This window comes from Chlorocebus sabaeus, chromosome X, assembly GCF_047675955.1.
Source record: "Chlorocebus sabaeus isolate Y175 chromosome X, mChlSab1.0.hap1, whole genome shotgun sequence".
In the NCBI taxonomy this organism is placed as follows: domain Eukaryota; kingdom Metazoa; phylum Chordata; class Mammalia; order Primates; family Cercopithecidae; genus Chlorocebus; species Chlorocebus sabaeus.
This window is the reverse complement of record NC_132933.1, coordinates 80,933,672-80,951,445: the sequence shown is the minus strand read 5'-3', so window position 1 is coordinate 80,951,445 and position 17,774 is coordinate 80,933,672. Positions and strand designations below refer to the sequence as shown.

Sequence of the window (17,774 nt, the reverse complement as noted above, 5' to 3'; positions counted from 1 at the left end):
ACTAGTTTGAACGCCCTTTGGTATTTTTTTAACCTAATTTCTCTGGATAGAAATTTTTTGATTGTGGTAAAAAGTAATATAAAACATACCATCATAATCATTTGTAAGTGTACAATACAGTAGTGTTACCTATGTGAACGTTATTGTGCAACTGATCTCTAGAACATTTTCATCCTGCAAAACTGATTTACACTCACTGAACAACAACTCCCCTTTCTCCTGCTCTCCGCAGCCCTTGGCAATCACCCTTCTACTTTTTGTTTCTAAGAGTTTGACTTTTTAAAGTACCTCATGTAAGTATAATCATGCAATGATTTTCTTTTTGTGATTGGCTTATTTCACTTAGCATAATGTCTTGAAGTTTCATTCATGTTGTATCATATGACAGGATTTCCTTTTTTAAAAGCCAAATAATATTCCACTGGATGTATATGCTGCATTGTAAAAATCCATGCATCCATTCATGGAGAGTCAGGTTGTTTCTACCTCCTGGTTATTGTGAATAATACTGCCGTGAACATGGGTGTGCAAATACATATTCAAGATCCTTTTTCAGGTCTTCTGGATATATACCCAGAAGTCGGATTGATGTATCATATGGAAGTAATTCTATTTTTAAATTTTGGAGAAATTCCCATACTGTTTTTAATAGTGGGTGCACCATCCCCCATAGTGTACAGGGATTCCAGTTTCTGGGGTTTTTTTTTTTCTTCTTAATAGTGGCCATCCCAACAGGCATGAGGTGACATTGTGGTTCTCATTTGTGTTTCCCTGATGATTAGTATCTTAGTCAGTTCAGGCTGCTATAACAAAGTACCATAGACTCGGTGGCTTAAAGAACAAATGTTTATTTCCCACAGTTCTGCAGACTGGGAAGTTCAAGGTAAATGTATTGGCAAATTCAGTGTCTGGTGATGGCCTGCTTCATGATGCATGAGAAGCACCGGGCTCACAGAGGAGCTGCAAGCCTGTTCCACACGAAGAGCCAGCACCTGATAGAAACATGGGCAGAGAGGCTCACAGTCAAGAAGCAGGGATTTTGGGGTTGTTTCTGCTGGTGTTGTGAAAAACACCACTGTCGATTTCCTAGGGACTCACTGCATTGAACATATAATGGCTTTGTGTAGCACCTACGTGTTAACCATGTTCCCGTCCATGAACATGGGATGTATCTCCATTTATTGGTCTTCTGCGTGTTTCATCAATGTTTGATCGGTTTCAGTGTGCACACCTTTCAGCTCCCTGAATAAGCATATTCCACGGGTTTTATTCTTGGCTTGATATTCTAAATACGTTGGTTTCTGCAGTGTCTTTTTCGGATAGTTTGTTGTTCGGGCATAGAAATGCAAATGATTTTCACATATTGCTTTTGCACTCTGTAATTTGCTGACTTTGTTTATTGGTTTTGACTGTTTTTTGGTGCAGTGTACATCAGGGTTTTCTCTAGGTGAGATCATGTCATCTGCAAGCCGAGAAAATTGAGCTACTTAGTTTCCAATTTGAATCCTTTTTATTTCTTTTTCTTAAAATAGGCGATCAAATCGGCACATGACTGTGCCCACAAGGGTTGATTAGTATATGGGTGTGCTGGTTTGGCAGGCCAGAATTTTTTATTTCTAAGAGTTTGTCCCACTCCATGCCCTCCTAGATTTTAGAATTGAAAAATACCTCTTGTTTAAGGTAGATCTCAGCCCTGCTTTTGTGCATTGGAGCCTTCACGGATCCTTCACCACTGCCTTCACTCTGTGAATCTGCCCTTTCTCCCTCAAGGGAGAGCATCCCCGATTAATTTGATTTCCAAGTGGGGGTATACATGGGCACCAGCCCACAAGCGTGCGTGCATGTGTGCACACACTCATGCACGCACACACACACACGTGGGACACACAACCACCTGTCGATTTGATCATGTATTGTAAGAAAAAGAAATAAAAGCATCAAATTAGAGAGTAAGAAGCTCAATTATTTCTACTTGCTGATGGCATGATGTCACATAGAGAAAACCCTAATGTACACTGCACCAAAAGCCGATCAAAACCAATAGACAAAGTCAGCAAAGTTGTGGAATGGAAAAGCAACATGCGAAAATCACTCGCTTTTCTATGCCCAAACAGCAAACTATCGGAAAAAAGACACCCGGGAAACCAACGTATTTAGAATATCAAGCTAAGAATAAAACCCTTGTAATACGTTTATTCAGGGAGCTGAAAGGTGTGCACACTGAAACTGATCAAACCTAAAACCCCTGCTTCTTGACTGTGAGCCTCTCTGCCCATGTTTCTATTGGGTGCTAGCTCTTCGTGTGGAACAGAGGCTTTCACAGCACTAGCAGAAACAAACCTAAAACCCTTTCTTATTGACTGTGAACCTCCCTGTGAGCCTTGACTGTGAGCTACCCAAAGCTGTTACAGGTTAAACACGGTGAGTGATGCCACCGCCCAGCATCCAGGGAAACCCATCCCTAGAAGGCACTGCTGCCGAAGGGTCTGCTGACATTGGGGCAGACCTGGAGGTCGGTCCCAGTGGGAGAGGTGCACTGGGCCCCAGCCCGGGAGAATGGCAGCAGGACTCCGTCGGCCCTCTCCACCTCAGTGGTCCTGGAACAGGCCCGGCCTGAGAGAACCCCGAAAAGGGCTTGAAGAGCAGATGCAGTGTCTGCTTGGATTCCCAGCAGCCCTCCGAGGAAGGGCCTGCCGGGCTGTCTACGCAAGACTCTGATTCTGCAGATGAGAGCAGCGTCTTACTGTTGATTAGGGTGATCGTTTTCACCAAAGAAGGAAGGCAGGCCAAGCCCGGAAGCCCCAAGAAGCCAGCAGACACTTGCAGACAACCGAGTTTCCACCTCAGGGAGAGTTACCTTCAGGTTCAGGGACCTCTCCTGACCTCTCCTCCCCGCAGACTCACCCCAGCCATGGAGAGGCCGGCCATGGGAGAGCTGGATGCGCCTTCCTTGACCAAAATGCAGAGCGTGGTGTGGGGAAAGATGGGGATCAGGCCCAGCTGCTCAGGAGCTGCAGTTACAGGGCCCTTGCCCCAGAGCCCTCCAGGAAGGAAGGTGACCCAGGAGAAGAAATCCCTAGGGGATGTGCCAAAACTGGCCCTACGGGGAGCCTTTCCTGCCTAGGGGCAGAGACTCTCAGCAGTTCCACCTGATCTGGCCAGCTTCCCGCCAGTGTCTGGTGTGGGGCTCCTGGGGAACTCCCGGAGACCCAAGGAGCCCAAGCACAGCAGCCCTGGGAAGAAACCTGCAGGAAGGAAAGCCAGGGAGTCCCAGGCTGTGGCCAGAGAAGATAATGACCCAAATAGAGATGAGGTTCCAAGGGCCCAAGTTAGAAGATTCTCTTCACACACTTCTCTTTCTCCTCCTTGCTCTCCTCCTCCTCTTTCTCTTCTGTCTCCCCCGACCCACCTCTCTTCCAGCACACACCTCTTTGCCCATGCCCCCTCTATCCCTTGCTCACGGGTTTTCATTGGGAACCCAGGGACACTAGGATGATTGGGGTCCTCCTCGCAGGGGCACACATTAAAGGGAGCACTTTGTGTGTTTCAGGCCCAGCTCTGGACACTGCAGTTGGCCAGATTCTGCCCCCAGAGAGGAGCTGGGATGGAGGGCAGGGTTGGCAGCTGGTTTGGATTGGGGGACTCCTTAATGTGTGGGGTGCAAAGCTTGGGTGTGTAGACTCATCAGCTTCCCAATTCCTCCTTCCCTAGCTGTTAAGCAAGCCCTCCTGTCTTGGGGCTGACTGAGGGAGAAAGTGTGGGGCACAAAGCTTGGGCATCAAGACTCATCAACTTCCCAATTCCTCCTTCCCTAGCTGTTAAGCAAGCCCTCCTGTCTTGGGGCTGACTGAGGGAGAAAGTGCTAATGAGATTACTCTGGAGTCTCCACCTTAACACAACCCCTCCTCACTTGTACTTACTGCCAGCCTCCACTGTCCACCCAACTCTGAAGTTTCTGTTTTAGCTTCCCAAACAGAAGCCCCAGCCGATTTCCCTGTCTGTGACTTGTAGAGAATGCAGCAGTGGCGATCCCACCATCAGAACTCCCCAAGTTCCAGGAACCTCATAGCCCTTAGCGTTGAGCTTGAGAAGCCTTGTTTCCTGACACCATGCATTCTCCAGTGAGTCTTGTGTGTTTGATAGGTGTGGAGGGGAGAGGGGTCGGGAGGGAAACCTCTGGCTCTGTCACTTCTGGAAGCTCAGCCTGGCTCCCAGGCTTCCCTGCCCACCCAGGAAGCTGTCCCATGGGAAATGGGGGGTTGACAGGGCTGGCCTGAAGCCACATCACCCTCTCTGAGTAGGATTTGTGTGGTGGGGAGCGATTTGGGGTCCCACCCCAAACTCCAGCTCTGGAAGGAGAATTTCAGTGGCACTGAGTCCTTTTCTATTAAGTCCTGCTCAGTCACAGTGCTCCTCCCAGGGCCTGCCTGTGGCTGCCCTGCTGTTGGCATCTTACCCAGAGCCACAATGCTAGCAGGCCACCAGGTGCAGATGGTCTCACACTGGGGAACAGGGAAGACAGTTCCAGAGGGAGGGTTGGAGTTGCTGGGCAGAGCAGGGGCAATGTGTTGCCAGCACAGGGTAATGCTTCCTCACATTAGACCCTGCTAGGCCCTTTCCACCTCACTTGAAGGCTTAGAAGCTGGATTTTGTGTTTTCTTTCAGGTGACCAGCAGCTACCTGTCCAATCCCCCAAGACTGGAAAGGCAGCAGGAGCCCCCGGGAGCTCAGGGCTGTCCTTGGGTAATGCTTTGTGTGGATCATAGTAATCCAAGTCTACACTAGATGGTGGGATCCATGTCCAGGTTAAACTGATTTCTGCATCTCTCCCACCTCCAACTTCCATACCCCATGGAGAGTGGATGCCTTCTTTCCATTGAGGGTTCTGTGCCAACCCACCTCACCACTGGGCTGCAGGCTGTGGGGGCTATAAGGGCTGGGGGAGACAGGGAATATGGTGAGAGATCAGGCCAGAATAGACTAACCATTTCTGTTCCTCTGGTGTCTGCTTGTCTAGTGCATCCTGCTGCAGAGGAAAACTGAGGACCTGAGGGGAGGTTCCAAGATGGCCAACTAGGAAGAGCTCCAGTCTTCAGCTCCCAGCATGAGTGACACAGAAGACAGCTGATTTCTGCATTTCCAACTGAGGTACCAGGTTCATCTCACTGGCACTTGTTGGACAGTGAGTGCAGCCCATGGAGCAGGGTGGGGCATCACCTCATCTGGGAATTGTGAGGGGTCAGGGAATTCCCTTTCCTAGCCAAGGGAAGCTGTGACAGATGGTACCTGGAAAATTGGGACACTCCCACCCTAATACTGTGCTTTTCCGACAGTCTTAGCAAACAGCACACCAGGAGATTATATACCACGCTTGACTCAGAGGGTCCCACCCCCATGGAGCCTCGCTCACTGCTAGCACAGCAGTCTGAGATTGAACTGCAAGGTGGCAGCGAGGCTGGGAGAGGGGCTTCCACCATTGCTGAAGCTTGAGTAGGTAAACAAAGCAGCCATGAAGCTCAAACTGGGTGGAGCCCACCGCAGCTCAAGGAGGCCTGCCTGCCTCTGTAGACTCCAACTCTGGAGGCAGGGCATAGCTGAACAAAAGGCAGCAGGAACTTCTGCAGGCTTAAAAGTCCCTGTCTGACAGCTTTGAAGAGAGTAGTGGTCCTTGCAGTAAAGTGTATGAGATCTGAGAACGGACAGACTGCCTCCTCAAGTGGTCCCTGACCCCCAAGCAGCCTAGCTTGGAGACACCTCCCAGTAGGGGACGACTGACACCTCATACAGCCAGGTGCCCCTCTGAGACGAAGCTTCCAGAGGAAGGATCAGGCAGCAACATTTGCTGTTCTGCAATATTTGCTGTTCTGCAGACTCCACTGGTGATACCCAGGCAAACAGGGTCTGGAGTGGACCTCCAGCAAACTCCAACAGGCCTGCAGCTGAGGGTCCTGACTGTTAGAAGGAAAACTAACAAACAGAAAGGACATCCACACCAAAACCCCATCTGTACATCACCATCATCAAAGACCAAAGGTAAATAAAACCACAAAGGTGGGGAGAAACCAGAGCAGAAAAGCTGAAAATTCTAAAAATCAGAGCACCTCTTCTCCTCCAAAGGAATGAAGCTCTTCGCCAGCAACGGAACAAAGCTGGATGGAGAATGACTTTGACAAGTTGAGAAAAGAAGGCTTCAGATGATCGGTAATAACAAACTTCTCTGAGCTAAAGGAGGATGTTCGAACCCATTGCAAAGAAGCTAAAAACCTTGAAAAAAGATTAGATGAATGGCTAACTAGAATAAACAGTGTAGAGAAGACCTTAAATGACCTGATGGAGCTGAAAACCATGGCATGGGAACTACATGACGCATGCAAAAGCTTCAGCAGCTGATTTGATCAACTGGAAGAAAGGGTATCAGTGATTGAAGATCAAATGAATGAAATGAAGCAAGAAGAGAAGTTTAGAGAAAAAATAGTAAAAAGAAATGAACAAAGCCTCCAAGAAATATGAGACGATGTGAAAGACTAAATCTACGTCTGATTGGTGTACCTGAAAGTGACGGGAAGAATGGAACCAAGATGGAAAACACTCTTCAGGATATTATCCAGGAGAACTTCCCCAATCTAGCAAGGCAGCCCAACATTCAAATTTAGGAAATACAGAGAACACCACAAAGAAACTCCTTGAGAAGAGCAATGCCAAGACACATAATCATCAGATTCACCAAAGTTGAAATGAAGGAAAAAAATGTTAAGGGCAGCCAGAGACAAAGGTCTGGTTACCCACAAAGGGAAGCCCATCAGACTAACAGTGGGTCTCTTGGCAGAAACTCTACAAGCCAGAAGAGAGTGGGGGCCAATATTCAACAACTTTAAAGAAAAGAATTTTTAACCCAGAATTTCATATCCAGCCAAACTAACCTTCATAAGTGAAGGAGAAATACAATCCTTTACAGACAAGCAAATGCTGAGAAATTTTGTCACCACTAGGCCTACCTTACAAGAGCTCCTGAAGGAATCACTAAACATGGAAAGGAAAAACTGGTACCAGCCACTGCAAAAACTTGCCAAATTGTGAAGGCCATTGATGCTAGGAAGAAACTGCATCAACTAACAAGCAAAATAACCAGCTAACATCATAATGACAGGATCAAGTTCACACATAACAATATTAACCTTAAGTGTAAATGGGCTAAATGCTCCAACTAAAAGACACAGACTGGCAAATTGGATAAACAGTCAAGACATATCAGTGTGCTGTATTCAGTAGATCCATCTCACATGCTGAGACACATATAGGCTCAAAATAAAGGGATGGAGGAAGATCTACCAAACAAATGGAAAACAAAACAAAACAAAACAAAAAAGCAGGGGTTGCAATCCTAGTCTCTGATAAAACAGACTTTAAACCAACAAAGATCAAAACAGACAAAGAGGGCCACTACATAATGATAAAGGGATCAATTCAACAAGAAGAGCTAACTATTGTAAATATATATGAACCCCAAACAGGAGCACCCAGATTCATAAGGCAAGTCCTTAGAGACCAACAAAGAGACTTAGACTCCCATACAATAATAATGGGAGACTTCAACACCCCACTGTCAACATTAGACAGATCAACGAGACAGAAAGTTAACAAGGATTTCTAGGAACTGAACTCAGCTCCGCACCAAGTGGACCTAATAGACATCTACAGAACTCTCCACCCCAAATCAACAGACTATACATTCTTCTCAGCACCACATTGCACTTATTCCAAAATTGACCACATAGTTTAAAGTAAAGCACTCCTCAGCAAATGTAAAAGAAAAGAAATTATAACAAACTATCTCTCAGATCACAGTGCAATCAAACTAGAACTCAGGATTAAGAAACTCACTCAAAACTGCTCAACTACGTGAAAACTGAACAACCTGCTCCTGAATGACTACTGGGTACATAACGAAATGAAGGCAGAAATAAAGATGTTCTTTGAAACCAATGAGAAAAAAGACACAACATACCAGAATCTCTGGGACACATTTAAAGCAGTGTGTAGCGGGAAATTTATAGCAGTAAATACCCACAGGAGAAAGCAGGAAAGATCTAAAATTGACACACTGACATCACAATTAAAAGAACTAGAGAAGCAAGGGCAAACACATTCAAAAGCTAGCAGAACACAAGAAATAAGATCAGAGCAGAACTGAAGGGAATAGAGACACAAAAAACCCTTCAAAAAATCAATGAATCCAGGATCTGGTTTTTTGAAAAGATCAACAAAATTGATAGACCACTAGCAAGACTAATAAAGAAGAAAAGAGAGAAGAATCAAATAGATGCAATAAAAAATGATAAAGGGGATATCACTACCGATCCCACAGAAGTACAGACTACCAAGAGAGAATACTATAAACACCTCTATGCAAATAAACTAGAAAATCTAGAAGAAATGGATAAATTCCTGGACACATATACCCTCCCAAGACTAAACCTGGACACATACACCCTCCCAAGACTAAACCCTGAAGATACCAATAACAGGCTCTGACACTGAGGCAATAATTAATAGCCTACCAACCAAAAAAGTCTAGGACCAGACAGATTCACAGCCAAATTCTGACAGAGGTACGAAGAGGAGCTGGTACCATTCCTTCTGAAACTATTCCAATCAATAGAAAAAGAGGGATTACTCCCTAACTCATTTTATGAGGCCAGCATCATCCTGATACCAAAGCCGGGTAGAGACACAACAAAAAAAGAGAATTTCAGACCAATATCCCTGATGAACATTGATGCAAAAATTCTCAATAAAATACTGGCAAACCGAGTCCAGCAGCACATCAAAAAGCTTATCCACCACAATCAAGTTGGCTTCATCCCTGGGATGCAAGGCTGGTTCAACATATGCAAGTCAATAAACATAATCCAGCATGTAAACAGAACCAAAGACAAAAACCATATGATTATGTCAATAGATGCAAAAATGGCCCTCGACAAAATTCAACAGCGCTTCATGCTAAACACTCTCGATAAACTAGGTATTGATGGGACGTATCTCAAAATAATAAAAGCTATTTATGACAAACCCACAGCCAATATCATGCTGAATGGGCAAGAGCTGGAAGCATTCCCTTCGAAAATTGGCACAAGACAGGGATGCCCTCTCTCACCACTCCTATTCAACATGGTGTTGGAAGTTCTGGCTAGGGCAATCAGGCAGGAGAAAGAAATAAAGGATATTCAATTGGGAAAAGAGGAAGTCAAATTGTCCCTGTTTGCAGATGACATGATTGTATGTTTAGAAAACCCCACCGTCACAGCCCAAAATCTCCTTAAGGTGATAAACAACTTCAGTGAAGTCTCAGGGTACAAAATAAATGTGCAAAAATCACAAGCATTCCTATACACCAATAACAGAAAAATAGAGAGCCAAATCACAATTGCTTCAAAGAGAATAAAATACCTAGGAATCCAACTTACAAGGGATGTGAAGGATCTCTTCAAGGAGAACTACAAACCACTGCTCAAGGAAATAAGAGGACACAAACAAATGGAAGAACATTCCATGCTCATGGATAGGAAGAATCAATATTGTGAAAATTGCCATACTGCCCAAGGTAATGTGTGGATTCAATGCCCTCCCCACCAAGCTACCAGTGGCTTTTTTCACAGAACTGGAAAAAACTACTTTGAAGTTCATATGGAACCAAAACAGAGCCCACATTGCCAAGACAATCCTAAGCCAAAAGAACAAAGCTGGAGGCGTCATGCTACCTGACTTCAAACTCTACTACAAGGCTACAGTAACCAAAACAGCATGGTACTGGTACCAAAACAGAGATATAGACCAATAGAACAGAACAGAGCCCTCAAAAATAATATCACACATCTACAACCATCTGATCTTTGACAATCCTGACAAAAAGAAGAAATGGGGAAAGGATTACCTATTTAATAAATGGTGCTGGGAAAACTGGCTAGCCATATGTAGAAAGCTGAAACTAGATCCCTTCCTTACACCTTATACAAAAATTAATTCAACATGGATTAAAGACTTAAATGTTAGACCTAAAACCATAAAAACCCTAGAAGAAAACATAGGCAATACCATTCGGGACACAGGCATGGGCAAGGACTTCATGACTGAAACATCAAAAGCAATGGCAACAAAAACCAAAATTGACAAATGGGATCTAATTAAACGAAAGAGCTTCTGCACAGCAAAATAAACTACTATCAGAGTGAACAGGCAACCTACAGAATGGGAGAAAATTTTTACAATCTACCCATCTGACAAAGGGCTAATATCCAGAATCTACAAAGAACTTAAAATTTACAAGAAAAAAATCAAACAACCCCATCAAAAAGTGGGCAAAGGATATGAACAGACATTTCTCAAAAGAAGACATTTATGCAGACAACAGACACATGAAAAAATGCTCATCATCACTGGCCATCAGAGAAATGCAAATCAAAACCACAATGAGATACCATCTCACACCAGTTAGAATGGCAATCATTAAAAAGTCAGGAAACAACAGGTGCTGGAGAGGATGTGGAGAAATAGGAATGCTTTTACACTGTTTGTGGGACTGTAAACTAGTTTAACCATTGTGGAAGACGGTGTGGTGATTCCTCAAGGATCTAGAACTAGAAATACCATTTGACCCAGCTATCCCATTACTGGGTATGTAACCAAAGGATTATCAATCATGCTGCTATAAAGACACATGCACATGTATGTTTATTGTGGCACTATTCACAATAGCAGAGATTTGGAACCAACCCAAATGTCCATCAATGATAGACTGGATTAAGAAAATGTGGCACATATACACCATGGAATACTATGCAGCCATATAAAAGGATGAGTTCATGTCCTTTGTAGGGAAATGGATGAAGCTGGAAACCATCATTCTGAGCAAACTACCACAAGGACAGAAAACCGAACACTGCATGTTCTCACTCATAGGTGGGAATTGAACAATGAGAACACTTGGACACAGGGTGGGGAACATCACACACCGGGGCCTGTCGTGGGGTGGGTGTAGGAAGGAGGGATAGCATTAAGATATACCTAAAGTAAATGATGAGTTAATTGGTGCAGCACACCAACATGGAACATGTATACATATGTAACAAACCTGCACGTTGTGCACATGTACCCTGGAACTTAAAGTATAATAATAGTAATTAAAAAATTGAGGACCTTAGAGACCAACTAGGTATGATGTGACCATGGCTGGGGCAGGGATGGACAGCAGTGTCTTATTGCAGATGCCAGGGCGGGGGTGGGCTGCAGGTGTAGGCAACTTCACTAGGACTAACTTTCCTCTGGGGAAAAGAACCACACAGGCCTTGCCCTGGAGCCTTCTGTGCCTTTCCAGCTAGGGGTGTGCACAGACAGCAATGTGTCGTCTGAACTCCATGTACACTTTGTCCACGAGTCCCAGAGATCTCCTTTGCTTAAGGCAGTTAGAGATACCTCATGTGTTTTCCTTTAACTGCTGCCTCATATGGCTTGTACGGTTTTTGCTTGCTGGGTGGCTTATCTGTCTTTGAAACACGTTCTGAAGGGTTCTGGGATGCCCCAACACCTGAGAACCACTTTCCCACTTAGAAGGCATTTCCACATTTAATTCAGGTGATGGGTGGGTGAGTCAGTCCCAGGGCTGGTGGGGTATCTGGTTGCAGGGCTAGGTGGTTCCCCACAGGGGCAGGAGATGGGTTTCTGTTTCCCCGGGTCTGGAGTGCCTGGTTCTGCCTCTCTGTTTCAGCGGCCATGTAGTTCCTCACTGACAAGTTCCAGGACCTTTGATGTGAGTGTGGCACACATTATGTACCTTCCCACAATCCCAATAGCTTAACAGGGCTGTGGGCTGGCCCTGGTTGGGGGCCCGCCCCTGAGCCTGCTCTGTTTCACAGGTTGGAGCCAGCGTCTTCCTACAAGATGAACAGCTAGTACCTTTGGAGCTCCAGAGCTGCAGCCAAGCAGGTTCCCTCCGTATCCTCTTCAGCCAGGGCTTTCGCTCTTCTGCTGCATTTGCCCCCTTCCCAAAGCAATTTCAAATAAAGTCGTTCTCATATTCTGTGGTATTTGTGGTATGTGGTCTGCCCTCTCTGATTGTTGGGAGTGTTGGGGGGTGCGGGGTGTTGCTGTGTTCCCTGGCACTTGAAGAGGAGTTCCCCTAGTGCTGTGTGGTGAGCCCACTCCCTGGGGGGCACCTGAGCCGGCATCTGAGCAGCAGCCCTGCACTCGGGCTTACCATAGTGCCCTGGGCCTAGGTGCTTTGGTGGCCCTGCCTGGCCACAGCAGCATTTCCTGCCTTTCCCCGGCACACCTTGCTCAGGGTCCCTTCTCTTCTCCTCCTACTTTGGGGTCTCACAGGTCCCCTTCTTCAGTGCTATTCTCCCTCTTCTTCAGCAGGAACTGATGTCCTCCTTCCAGAACCCCGGTCCCTCCCACCTTTCCTCCTGCAATTCACTGTCACAGTTCTGCCCTGTCACTGTCCTTTCCATCACGAACATCCCTGCTTTCCCACGTGGCTTGATGCTGGAGGTCGTACCTGCACAGTTGCTTCTGTGCTGTTGAGCATGACAGAGCTCATCCTCCCGCTCAGGGGCTCAGTCCTCTTTCTGGAGCCATTATGTCTCTCTGGTGCCACCATGCACGCAGTCAGGTCATCTGAGTCAGAAAACCACATGGCATCCTCAGTTTCACTCCTACCTCCCACCTTTGAACCTCAGTTACCAAATCCCATAGGTGTCTCTCCTTCTTTTAAGTAGCCAGGTGGAGGTAGAAGTCACATCCCGGTGGGTGACTGATCAAAAGGGAAGGCACAGGGAGCATGGACGAAAAGGGTGGGGTAGTCTCTTGGTTGGAGGTGGGGACACTGAGTCTGTTCTAGTGCCTGCAGGCCAACCTGATGGAAACTGCCTACCTAAAGCTACAAAGAAGGCCGCTTCCACATCCTTGGCATCCTGTAGGCGGCCAACAGCCTCTTCTGCAGCCGGTGGTCTCTATATCCTTGATTTGAAAATGGCCAGCTGCTTTCCAGGGCAAGTGTGGATGCTAGGCCTGGCTGTTCTTGGATGGTCCCTGTCAAATACTGTTCCACCATCCTCAAAGCCACAGGTTTTTGTAGATGTGATATTTCTGTGTGTCTGCTCAGTCTTTCAGACCGCCTCTCGCAGTCGCATGATCTTTCCTCGAGCTCTCTGTTCTGCCTTCACCCTCCCTGACGGTTGGGATCACCTCCTTCCTTCAGCCAGAATCCCTAGCTGGATGGGCATGAGATTCGGACATAAATTCCGATTCCAGTGAGGAGTTGTGTGTAGTCTTTGCCAGCTCCCATCTCCAAGAGACTGGGTGTTGAACAAAGACAGGAGAAATGCAGATACCATTCAAGATTACCATGTGTGCAGAGATGTCTGTGGTGGGTTTTTTGGGGGGTTTTTTGTTTGCTTTTTTGATATGGAATCTCACTGTGTCACCCAGGCTGGAGTGCAATGGCACGATCTTGGCTCACTGCAACCTCTACCTTCCAGGTTCAATCAGTTCTCCTGCATCAGCTTTCCAAGTAACTGGGGACTACAGGCATGCACCACCATGCCTGGGTAGTTTTTTTTTCTTTCTTTCTTTCTTTTTTTTTTTTTTTTTGGTGGATGTGGGGATTTCACCATGTTGGCTAGGCTGGTCTTGAACTCCTGACCTCAAGTGACCTGCCCACCTCAGCCTTCCAGAGTGCTGGGATTAGAGGCGTGAGCCACCATGCTGAGTCCTGTGTTTCTCGTGTATGTGTGTGCGCGTGCGTGCGTGCGCCTATGCACACACCCGCTAGGGAATCAAATTAATCAGGCATGCTCTTCCCTTGAGGGAGAAAGGGCTGATTCACAGAGTGGAGGCAGTGGTGAAGGATGTGTGAAGGCCTGAATGCACAAAAGCAGGGCTGCGATCTACCTTAAACAAGAGGTATTTTTCAATTCTAAAACCTAGGAGGGCATGGAGTGGGACAAACTCTTAGAAATAAAAACTCTGGCCTGCCAAACCAGCACACCCACGTGTCAATTAACCCTCTTGGGCAGAGCCACATGCCGATTTGATCACCTATTCTAAGAAAAAGAAATAAAAGGCAAACAAATGGGAAACTAAGAAGCTCAATTTTCTCTGCTTGCAGATGACATGATCTCACATAGAGAAAACCCTGATGTACACTGCACCAAAAACCAATAAACAAAGTCAGCAAAGTTACAGAGTACAAAAGCAACATGTCAACATCATTCACATTTCTATACCTGAACAAGAAGCTATCTGAAAAGACACCCGGGAAACAAACGTATTTAGAATGCCAGGACAAGAACAAAACCCTTTGGAATACGTTTATCCGGGGAAGTGAAATGTGTGCACACTGAAACCAATCAAACACTGATGGAACACTCAGAAGACCAATAAATGGAGACACATCCCATGTTTGTGGACAGGAACACAGTTAACAAGTAGGTGCTACACAAAGCCGTTACAGGTTAAACGTGGTGAGTCCCTAGGAAAACGACAATGGTGCTTTTCACAGCACCAGCAGAAACAACCCTAAAACCCCTGCTTCTTGACTGTGAGCCTTTCTGCCCATGTTTCTATCGGGTGCTGGCTCTTTGTGTGGAACAGGCTTGCAGCTCCTCTGTGAGCCCGGTGCTTCTCATGCATCATGAAGCAGGCCATCACCAGACACTGAATTTGCGAACACATTTACCTTGAACTTCCCAGTCTGCAGAACTGTGGGAAATAAACATTTGTAAGAGGACACAAATAAATGGAAGAACATACCATGCTCATGGATACGGAGAATCAATATCGTGAAAATGGCCATACTGCCCAAGGTAATTTATAGATTCAATGCCATCCCCATCAAGCTACCAATGAGTTTCTTCACAGAATTGGAAAAAACTGCTTTAAAGTTCATATGGAACCAAAAAAGAGCCCGCATCTCCAAGACAATCCTAAGTCAAAAGAACAAAGCTGGAGGCATCACGCTACCTGACTTCAAACTATACTACAAGGCTACAGTAACCAAAACAGCATGGTACTGGTACCAAAACAGAGATAGAGACCAATGGAACAGAATAGCGTCCTCAGAAATAATACCACACATCTACAGCCATCTGATCTTTGACAAACCTGAGAGAAACAAGAAATGGGGAAAGGATTCCCTATTTAATAAATGGTGCTGGGAAACCTGGCTAGCCATAAGTAGAAAGCTGAAACTGGATCCTTTCCTTACTCCTTATACGAAAATTAATTCAAGATGGATTAGAGACTTAAATGTTAGACCTAGTACCGTAAAAACCCTAGAGGAAAACCTAGGTAGTACCATTCAGGACATAGGCATGGGCAAAGACTTCATGTCTAAAACACCAAAAGCAATGGCAGCAAAAGCCAAAATTGACAAATGGGATCTCATTAAACTAAAGAGCTTCTGCACAGCAAAAGAAACTACCATCAGAGTGAACAGGCAACCTACAGAATGGGAGAAAATTTTTGCAATCTACTCATCTGACAAAGGGCTAATATCCAGAACCTACAAAGAACTCAAACAAATTTACAAGAAAAAAACAAACAACCCCATCAAAAAGTGGGCAAAGGATATGAACAGACATTTCTCAAAAGAAGACATTCATACAGCCAACAGACACATGAAAAAATGCTCATCATCACTGGCCATCAGAGAAATGCAAATCAAAACCACAATGAGATACCATCTCACACCAGTTAGAATGGCAATCATTAAAAAGTCAGGAAACAACAGGTGCTGGAGAGGATGTGGAGAAATAGGAATGCTTTTACACTGTTAGTGGGATTGTAAACTAGTTCAACCATTATGGAAAACAGTAAGGCGATTCCTCAAGGATCTAGAACTAGATGTACCATATGACCCAGCCATCCCATTACTGGGTATATACCCAAAGGATTATAAATCATGTTGCTATAAAGACACATGCACACGTATGTTTATTGCGGCACTATTCACAATAGCAAAGACTTGGAATCAACCCAAATGTCCATCAGTGACAGACTGGATTAAGAAAATGTGGCACATATACACCACGGAATACTATACAGCCATAAAAAAGGATGAGTTTGTGTCCTTTGTAGGGACATGGATGCAGCTGGAAACCATCATTCTTAGCAAACTATCACAAGAACAGAAAACCAAACACCGCATGTTCTCACTCATAGGTGGGAACTGAACAATGAGATCACTTGGACTCGGGAAGGGGAACATCACACACCGGGGCCTATAATGGGGAGGGGGGAGGGGGGAGGGATTGCATTGGGAGTTATACCTGATGTAAATGACGAATTGATGGGTGCTGATGAGTTGATGGGTGCAGCACACCAACATGGCACAAGTATACATATGTAACAAACCTGCACATTATGCACATGTACCCTAGAACTTAAAGTATAAAAAAAAAAAAAGAAAAGAAATAAACATTTGTTCTTTAAGCCACCCAGTCCATGGTACTTTGTTATAGCAGCCTGCCTGAACTGACCAAGATACTAATCATCAGGGAAATACAAATGAGAACCACAATGTCACCTCATGCCTGTTGGGATGGCCACTATTAAGAAAAAAAAAAACCCAAAAACTGGAACTCCTGTACACTAGTGGGGATGCGAAATGGTGTACCCACTATTAAAAACAGTATGATAATTTCTCCAAAATGTAAACATGGAATTACCTAAATATGATCTATTAATCTGACTTCTGGGTATATATCAAGAATACCTGAAAAAGGATCTTGAATATATATTTGCACACCCATATTTATGGCAGCGTTATTCACAATAACCAGGAGGTACAAACAACCTGACTCTCCATGAATGGATGCATGGATTTTTACAACGTGGCATATACATTGAATGAAATATTATTTGGCCTTTAAAAAAGGAAAAGCCTGTCATACGATACAACATGAGTGAACCTTCAGGGCATTATGCTAAGTGAAAGAAGCTAGTCACCAAAGGAAAAATACTGTATGATTCTGTTTATATAAGGTACCTAGAATAATCAAACTTATATCAACAGAAAACAGAATGTTGTGTGCCAGCATATGAGTAGGGGAAGAGGAAATGGGGGACTATTTTATGGGTACATAGTTTCTGTTTGGGAAGACGAAACAACTTGTAGAGATAGATAGTTGTGATGGTTGCACAGCAATGGAGATGTAGTTAATGCTATTAAACTGTATGCTTAACAATAGTGAAAATTGTAAACTTCTTTGTAACAAGAAAACAGATTTATTGATTTTAAGAGAAAAGACACTATTTTGTTTTGAAAAAGACATGAAAGCTAGCCCGAGTACACATCTGAAATACTCAGAAAAAATCCTACTCATATCTTCAGTATGCTCCAATCGTTTGTTTAAACAACACACTACAAGTTAATAAATATTTTTATAATTCTAAAAGTCTTGCAAGTATTGTACAATGCAAATCAGCCACAAACTGTTATTTAGCTCATGCCAATTATACAAGGATATGATTTACAAAAGATTTAGTGTTTCTCACAAAAATCACATCAGGAAATACATATTTACAAAACCAAATTTATTATTCAAAAAATAGTAACACTATTCAGTAAAAATGTGTTTAAATAATTAAAAAGTTTATTCAACTGTAGTCCAAAATTGGAAAAAAAAAATCACATTATCGCACACATACTATCTCTACAAAAGATGCTTACCACACTTATATAGTATATCCAGTCTATTGTAAAATATGTTCAACTATCT

At 44.5% G+C, this 17,774-nt stretch overlaps 1 pseudogene; it reads left to right on the top strand.

Annotated features, from left to right (window-relative positions):
• Positions 1–2,428: 2,428 nt before the first annotated feature.
• On the top strand, positions 2,429–11,802 carry LOC119620883 (uncharacterized protein CXorf49-like; annotated as a pseudogene).
• Positions 11,803–17,774: the final 5,972 nt, after the last annotated feature.